General features: G+C 47.0%; 1 long non-coding RNA gene across 1 annotated transcript; it reads left to right on the top strand.

The window, feature by feature from the left end:
* Positions 1-473: 473 nt before the first annotated feature.
* Positions 474-1,082, top strand: LOC125547798. The gene is made up of 4 exons (XR_007300781.1): positions 474-522; positions 610-705; positions 793-918; positions 1,014-1,082. It is a non-coding gene; the product is annotated as an uncharacterized LOC125547798 (long non-coding RNA).
* The last annotated feature ends 6,442 nt before the right edge of the window (positions 1,083-7,524 follow it).

The following is a 7,524-nucleotide window of genomic DNA, read 5'->3' as shown; positions in this document are numbered from 1 at the left end:
GCTGCCAAGAGCATCAAGGCCCGGGCTAACCGTGGAACGACGGGACACACGGCCAAGGAAACAGGAACCACTGGGGCTTCAAGGCCATGAAGGTATATCTATGTGCATGATGCATTTTTGTTCTTCTTTACGTCATGTTCTTATGTATGGCTGACTTCTATTTGACGTTGTAGGAGGACAAGTTGAAGAGGCCGCTCTCAGACATGGAGTCGTGGAAGCTGGCCCGCGAGCGGAGTCATCGCAAGGAGGGCGAGAGCCAGTACTACGGCAAGACCGAGGAGCACCTGGGGTCTTACATTCATCACTATCAGGAGTTGCATCCGGATGTTCCTGTTGCTGAGGTCGCCCAGTCTCAGATCGACGACACGGCGGTGGTGGCCATCCAGGGGAAGAAGAATGGCCGGTATCCGTGTTTCGATGGCTTGATCACTCCTTCGATCTCGTACACAGCTTCGGGCTACCAACCCGAGCCAGTTAGAGAGTACGGGGCGTTCACAGACTCCCTTAGCCCGCCAGCATGCTGTAAGTACTTCCTCTTTATCTTTTTCTATCTTGCATTCTCAGTTTATTTTCAGCATTGCTCACTTAGAAACAACCTAAATTATGTAGGCATATAAGGAGTTTGTCGAGCATAGGAATCTCGAGGTGCGGGAGTACTTGAAACGAGTGAAGGCAAACGATGATTACAACCGTCAGATGATGACGGTTAGTTTTGCCCTCTTAAAACCAACCTAAATTTTTGCACTTTCATTCCTTCTGATCTTCTAGTTTGCTTGTTTAACTAACATTCAGGCTATGTTGGCGTCTTGGACTAACCGCACGGATCCACCACAAATGGGACCCCCACCACCACCTGCGGGAGAACCCCCACACGTGCCCACGTTCGATGAATGGGTGGCACTAGGCAGTGATGGTTCGGTTAGTACATTTGCCTAACTACTAGCAAACTAGTTCTCGTTCATGAAACACTATCATATCATATTTACCGTTAGAATCTTTTCTGAAACATGTAGGGGACCGGTGGCTCGACTCCTGCTCCGTCGACCCCAGTCACTCCGATCTGGCAGAGTGGTGGTGGTCGCGATGACGGTTTTGGCGGAGGTGGTGGTGGTGGTTTTGGCGGAGGTGGTGCTTTTGGCGGAGGTGGGGTGGTTATGGCGGAGGTGGTGCGGCGGGGGTGCTCTTGCTTGATGATTCCGTGCATGTGGCCATCGTGCCATGCCTTTCATATTCCTACTTTTATCATGTTTCATGTCTTGCACTACTTTTATGTTCATGAACTTCCATCGGTGATGATCTTTAGATGATGTGATGAACTTGAGTATGTTTAGATGATGATGGTGAACTTGAGTATGTTTAGATGAACTTGAGTATGTTCACATGATGAATTGTCATATTTCTGCATAATTTCATATTGTTCTGTTTTGAAATGCTGTCAAATGAATTGGAAAAGAGAAAACAGGGAAAATAAAAAAAACAAAAAAAAAACTATGCCTACGGCAAAGCCGTCGGCATATATACGCCCAGGAGTTACCAGGGCTTGCCACGTGGCAAACTATGCCGACGGCTTTGCCGTAGGCATAGCCCTGCTGCCAGGAGAAACCAGGAGCTGCCACGTGGCAGACATATGCCTACGGCAAAGCCGTCGGCATAGAGTTCCATCTATGCCGACGGCTTTGCCGTAGGCATATGTCTGCCGCCAGGAGAAGCCGGGGGACGACACGTGGCGCAGATATGCCAACGGCTTGGCCGTCGGCATAGATTTCCATCTATGCCGACGGCCAAGCCGTCGGCATACTGCGTCCGTACCATATCCGCTGTGTGCGGCGTCACTCGATACAAGAAGAGGAAGAAAGCTCCTCGAAAAGTGGTGTGGTACTTTCCGATCACTCCTCGTCTGCAGCGGTATTTCGCGGACCCTAAGGTAGCAAAGCTCCTGCGTTGGCACGCGGATAGGGAGGAGAAGAAGCGAGAAGATGACGCAAATGATCCGGAGATAGATAAAAAAGACAAGATGCTGAGTCACCCTAAGGATGCGAGCCAGTGGCAAGCGTTGAACTTCGAAGACCCAGAATTTGGGAACGATCCAAGGAACATCGTGCTGGGCGCGAGCACCGATGGAGTCAATCCATTTGGCAGCCAGAGAAGCACACATAGCACCTGGCCTGTGTTTGTGTGGATGTACAACCTTCCCCCTGGTTGTGCATGAAGAGGAAGTACATTCACATGAGTATGCTAATTGAAGGGCCGAAACAACCAGGGAAACATCAATCTGTATCTGGGGCTGCTGAAAGAGGAGCTAGACACGCTGTGGAAAATGCCAGCCAATACGTGGGACGCCGCAGAGAAAGAATATTCCTATGAGAGCCGCGCTGCTCACGACGGTGCACGACTATCTCGGTTACGGATAGTCGCGGGGCAGGTGGTCCACGGATTTTTGGATGCGTCAGGTGCATGGATGACACAACGTATCGCCAGCTAGATAGAGATCCGGGTCTTCGAAAACCGTGTTCATGGGACATCGAAGGTGGCTTCGCGACGATGACCCATGGAGGAGAAAACGCAAGGATCTGTTCGATGGTGAAACCGAACCCCGAGACGCCCGCGTACGAGGAGCGGCGAGGAAATAGACGAGCTGTTGAAAAATTGGAAAGATTGCCCACTGCCGGGAAAGAAGCAAAAGGCGCCAGCCGGGAAAGAAGCGAAAGGCGCCAGAGCCGCTGCTGAAGGTATGGAAAACGAGGTCTGTTTTCTGGGACTTGCCGTACTGGAAGATCCCTGTGTGCCTCACAGCCTTGATGTCATGCATATCACGAAGAACGTGTGCGAGAGTCTGCTTGGTACCCTGCTCAACATGCCAGAGAGGACCAAAGATGGGCCGAAAGCAAGGGCAGACTTGAAATCAATGGGCATCAGGGAGGAGCTTCACGCTAATGATGATGATGATGAGGCGAAGCAGGACACGGAAAGTCGTCGCAAAGGCAAAAAGGCCAAGAAGACCGGAAATGACTACCCTCCCGCGTGCTTCACTCTAAGTCAGGAGGAGATCGAGCAGTTTTTCACCTGCCTCGTAGGAGTAAAACTTCCTTACGGTTACGCGGGGAAGATAAGCAGATACCTAGACCCAGCGAAGCAGAAGTTCAGCGGGATGAAGTCTCACGAACTGTCACGTGCTGATGACGCAGATACTTCCAGTTGCAATCCGTGGGATCATGGACGCGCACGTCCGTGAAACGCTATTTGGCCTATGCAACTTTTTCGACGTCATCTCTCGGAAGTCGGTTGGCGTGAGGCAACTCAGAAGGCTACAGGAAGAGATCGTGGTGATACTATGCGAGCTTGAGATGTACTTCCCGCCCGCATTCTTCGACGTTATGGTGCATCTGCTGGTCCATATCGTGGAGGATATCATCCAACTCGGGCCGACGTTCCTGCACAGCATGATGCCGTTCGAAAGGATGAATGGTGTCATCAAAGGATACGTTCGCAACATGTCACGTAGAGGGAAGCATAGCCAGGGGCTTTCTGACCGAAGAGTGCATCTCCTACTGCACGAATTATCTAGGCATCGAGAACCCCGTTGGTCTGCCCGTCAACAGGCACCTCGGCAGGCTCGCTGGATGGGGTCACCGTGAGGGTCGCCGCGAAATGCATGTCGACTTCGAGGGTCGACTCGCCGACTTTGAAAGAGCAAACCTAGTCGCTACAACACATAGACGTGGTCGATCCTTGGGTGGTAGAGCACAAAACCTTTATTGAGAAGACGTACAATGACCGAGGCCAACAGAGGACGAGACGGAGATATAATCAAAGAGCACAACTCATGTTTCACGCGTTGGTTCAAGAGAAGCTTCTGTCGTACCCTTTACATGAGGATTCTTCCGCGGAAAAACTCATATTCGCCTTGTCACAGGGCGCCGAGCACAACCTGATGACCTATGAGGCGTACGATATCAAACGGCTACACATTCTACACCGAGGACAAGGACATGAAGAGATGGTTATCAGAACTCCGGGGTAACGATGGAATCCCACCGGTAACGACAAGGACAGAATACTACGGGAAGGATCAAGGAGATCTGGGCTGAGCTACGCTGGGAGAAGGTCCGATGTTCCGTGTTAGTGGGCACAAGAGCGTCATAAAAGAAGACAGGCTATTTCACACATGGTTATTACCGAATCGACAACTCCATTACCTGATCGGGCCGCAAAAAAAGGAGAAAATTCCCCCCGAAAACATTGAGCATGGGTACTGTTCGCCATGTGATGCTTTTCATTACCGCGCCTAGATCGCCGACTCAATAACTGCAGTCGTGTTGTGTGAGGTTAGAGCAAAATGAAGATCTCGGAATGGACTGGAGTCTCCAGGAGTCAAGATTCGGGAAAGTAGGCGACCCGAAGCATGGCAGTGACATGATTGATGATCGACTGAAGGCTAACAGCAAGTCCCAAAAAGAAGCAGGACTACCTAGCCTAAAGTGCGTCGTGGATCAAGGCAGAAGAACTCATGTACTGAAAATAGGGCAAGAAGTTATTGATGAACATATAGTAGGCTATGAGATGGTTTGTATTGAAATTATAGCTTCGATTCTCGATTTGGTTATGTTCTTGGATATTGATATGATATTTCTTTCTGTTCTGAGTGTCTCATCGAATATTATTCTTATGGTTTAGTTGAGATATTTTTTCATATTCAAATATGAGAAAAATAGTTGAATTTTATGAGGAGACTCGTTCCACGATCGCCCCTCCATTCGGATCGCTATCGCGGGCCCTCACAGTCGCTGACCCGGGGCCCCGCACCTCTCAGCTTGCCGACGATAGCCACAGCCGACTCGCCGTCTCATCTGCTTAGACGACCGTACAGCTTGCGTATCCTGCTACCTTGCATTGAGCAACTGGGTTTTCCCCGAAGAGGAAGGGATGATGCAGCAAAGTAGCGTAAGTATTTCCCTCAGTTTTTGAGAACCAAGGTATCAATCCAGTAGGAGGCTACGCGCGAGTCCCTCGTACCTGCACAAAACAAATAAATCCTCGCAACCAACGCAAATAGGGGTTGTCAATCCCTATAGGGCCACTTACGAGAGTGAGATCTGATAGATATGATAAGATAATATTTTTGGTATTTTTATGATAAAGATGCAAAGTAAAATAAAGGCAAAGTAAATAGCAAAGGAAATAACTATAGTAGGAGATAATATGATAAAGATAGACCCGGGGCCATAGGTTTCACTAGTGGCTTCTCTCGAGAGCATAAGTATTCTACGGTGGGTGAACAAATTACTGTTGAGCAATTGACAGAATTGAGCATAGTTATGAGAATATCTAGGTATGATCATGTATATAGGCATCACGTCCGAGACAAGTAGACCGACTCCTGCCTGCATCTACTACTATTACTCCACTCATCGACCGCTATCCAGCATGCATCTAGAGTATTAAGTTAAAAACAGAGTAACCTTAAGCAAGATGACATGATGTAGAGGGAAACTCATGCAATATGAAAAACCCCATCTTGTTATCCTCGATGGCAACAATACAATACGTGCCTTGCTGCCCCTACTGTCACTGGGAAAGGACACCGCAAGATTGAACCCAAAGCTAAGCACTTCTCCCATTGCAAGAAAGATCAATCTAGTAGGCCAAACCAAACTGAATAATTCGAAGAGACTTGCAAAGATAACCAATCATACATAAAAGAATTCAGAGAAGATTCAAATATTATTCATAGATAGACTTGATCATAAACCCACAATTCATCGGTCTCAACAAACACACCGCAAAAAGAAGATTACATCGAATAGATCTCCACAAGAGAGGGGGAGAACATTGTATTGAGATCCAAAAAGAGAGAAGAAGCCATCTAGCTAACTATGGACCCGTAGGTCTGAGGTAAACTACTCACACTTCATCGGAGAGGCTATGTGTTGATGTAGAAGCCCTCCGTGATCGATGCCCCCTCCGGCGGAGCTCCAGAACAGGCCCCAAGATGGGATCTCGTGGATACAGAAAGTTACGGCGGTGGAATTAGGGTTTTGGCTCCGTATCTGATCGTTTGGGGGTACGTAGATATATATAGGAGGAAGGAGTACGTCAGTGGAGCAACAGGGGGCCCACGAGGGTGGAGGGCGCGCCTGGGGTAGGCGCGCCCCCTACCTCGTGGCCTCCTTTTTTCTTGACGTAGGGTCCAAGTCTCCCGGGTCTGTTCGTTGAGAAAATCACGTTCCCGAAGGTTTCATTCCGTTTGGACTCCGTTTGATATTCCTTTTCTTCGAAACCCTAAAAGGCAAAAAAAAATTCTGGGCTGGGCCTCCAGTTAATAAGTTAGTCCCAAAAATAATATAAAAGTGGATAATAAAGCCCAATAATGTCCAAAACAGTAGATAATATAGCATGGAGCAATCAAAAATTATAGATACGTTGGAGACGTATCAAGCATCCCCAAGCTTAATTCCTGCGTCCTCGAGTAGGTAAATGATAAAAACAGAATTTTTGATGCGGAGTGCTACTTGGCATAATTTTAATGTAATTTTTTAATTGTGGTATGAATATTCAGATCCGAAAGATTCAAGACAAAAGTTCATATTGACATAAAAATAATAATACTTCAAGCATACTAACAAAGCAATTATGTCTTCTCAAAATAACATGGCTAAAGAAAGTTATCCCTACAAAGTCATATAGTCTGGCTATGCTCCATCTTCACCACACAAAATATTTAAATCATGCACAACCCCGATGACAAGCCAAGCAATTGTTTCATACTTTTGACATTCTCAAACTTTTTCAATTTTCACGCAATACATGAGCGTGAGCCATGGACATGATATAGGTGGAATAGGTGGTGGTTGTGGAGAAGACAAAAAGAGAAGATAGTCTCACATCAACTAGGCGTCAACGGGCTATGGAGATGCCCATCAATAGATATCAATGTGAGTGAGTAGGGATTGCCATGCAACGGATGCACTAGAGCTATAAGTATATGAAAGCTCAAAAAGAAACTAAGTGGGTGTGCATCCAACTTGCTTGCTCATGAAGACCTAGGGCATTTGAGGAAGCCCATCATTGGAATATACAAGCCAAGTTCTATAATGAAATTCCCACTAGTATATGAAAGTGATAACATGAGAGACTCTCTATATGAAGATCATGGTGCTACTTTGAAGCACAAGTGTGGTAAAAGGATAGTAACATTGTCCCTTCTCTCTTTTTCTCTCATTTTTTATTTGGGCCTTTTCTTTTTTATGGCCTCTTTCTTTCTTTCTTTTTTTTCGTCCGGAGTCTCATCCCGACTTGTGGGGGAATCATAGTCTCCATCATCCTTTCCTCACTGGGACAATGCTCTAATAATGATGATCATCACACTTTTATTTTTCTTACAACTCAACAATTACAACTCGATACTTAGAACAAAATATGACTCTATATGAATGCCTCCGGCGGTGTACCGGGATATGCAATGAATCAAGAGTGACATGTATGAAAGAATTATGAATGGTGGCTTTGCCACAATATGATGTCAAC

Source organism: Triticum urartu, chromosome 3 (assembly GCF_003073215.2).
Source record: "Triticum urartu cultivar G1812 chromosome 3, Tu2.1, whole genome shotgun sequence".
Classification (NCBI taxonomy): Eukaryota; Viridiplantae; Streptophyta; class Magnoliopsida; order Poales; family Poaceae; genus Triticum; species Triticum urartu.
This window is presented reverse-complemented; position numbering and strand designations above follow the sequence as displayed.